This window comes from Erpetoichthys calabaricus, chromosome 5 (assembly GCF_900747795.2).
Source record: "Erpetoichthys calabaricus chromosome 5, fErpCal1.3, whole genome shotgun sequence".
Classification (NCBI taxonomy): Eukaryota; Metazoa; Chordata; class Cladistia; order Polypteriformes; family Polypteridae; genus Erpetoichthys; species Erpetoichthys calabaricus.
The window spans coordinates 143,300,146-143,301,675 of record NC_041398.2 but is presented as its reverse complement, the minus strand read 5'-3'; positions in this window follow the sequence as shown (position 1 = coordinate 143,301,675).

The window sequence follows — 1,530 nt, the reverse complement described above, 5'->3', positions numbered from 1 at the left end:
ACAATAACTTGAATAATGTTCAACGTTTACCCCCCCTTGTGGAATTGAAGAGTCGCATAGTTTGGGGGAGGAATGATCTTCTCAGTCTGTCAGTGGAGCAGGACAGTGACAGCAGTCTGTCATTTATTTATTTATTCATAATACAGTGAAATTCTTCCTTACATGTGTTCCACAGACTGGTGACAGTAGTTCAGTACCAACCCCAGACAATGAATGTAACATCAGACTATATACAGTACTGTATACAACAAACACTCATTCACTTGTCGCTATGAGTAGGTGTTTAGTAGCCTTATGACAGTTGGATTTTAACTCCCTGAATCTAGTAAAGTGGTATAGTGCCAGAACTGTGCAGAGCAGAAAATTGACTTAAGGTGGTTTGAGTTCTTTAATAATCTCCTCGGCTTTTCTACGTCAGTGTATGTTAAGTATCGAACGCCTTGAACAGAAGAGGTCATGGTCAGGATGGTGGAATGAGGTGACAAGGCGATTACCTCGGAGTTTTGGAAGGGTGTCATTTTCGTTAAATAACATTATTGTTTAACATTATGAAATAATAATACAAACAAATTAGAGTTAATTATGAACCTCACCTACACCTTCAATTTCTTTTTTTTTTGTTACTATAAAACATTTTAGATATACTTTAATTTTGAAAGTTTCACATTTTGCATAATGCAGTTTGCACAATGAGTGATCGTGATTCAAAAAGGTGTATGCAAATTTAGAGTCTACAAGTTCAGGCATAATATTGGTGTTCTTTTTAATGATTTTTGCATATATTATGCTGTTTATACTAATTGTGTCATTTCTATAAAATGTGATTAATGTATGGAATGTTATTAAGGTGTCGGTCATATGTATAATGTCTGCTAAATGGCACTAAAGTTTACAATGCGTATTTCGTTAAAAGGGACAGGACAGATCTAAAAGTGTCAAGGGACAGAGTCAGCAAAACAGCCAAGTGTCATTTTACATTTAACTCTGCAATTGCAAAACTGAATAATGATATTTTTTGGAGGTTCAAACAGAAGTAGTGAAAAATGTATATATTTTGAATTTTTTAATGCATGCTTTGTCTGTTTTATTAGTTTAAATGTAATCCTTTTAATTTTTTTCCAAAAATAATGTATAACATTCATGTGTTATTTTGGCTATTGTTGCGAGGGTATACTGTATCACAGGAGTATTAAATTGTGAAGGGAGTATGTATTACATGTGGATTAAGTGAATCATCTAATGCCTAATATGGATAAGCTGCAAAATTGGAATTATTTACCTGGTCATGGTAACAAATGACTGCACAATATTTTCAATAATTAATATGATAAAAGTATGTCAACATAATCAACAATATGATGGCATATATATATCATTCAGCAAGATTTCAGATGTCAATATCCTATTTTAAATATTCTAAAAAAGGCAAGGGAATAACCAATGGCAGATTGAACAAAGCCTTCACTGCATGACCTCTACCGAGATAGAGTTGGCTGGCCTAAAAAGATGAAGGTCTGTGTAGATCTGCTC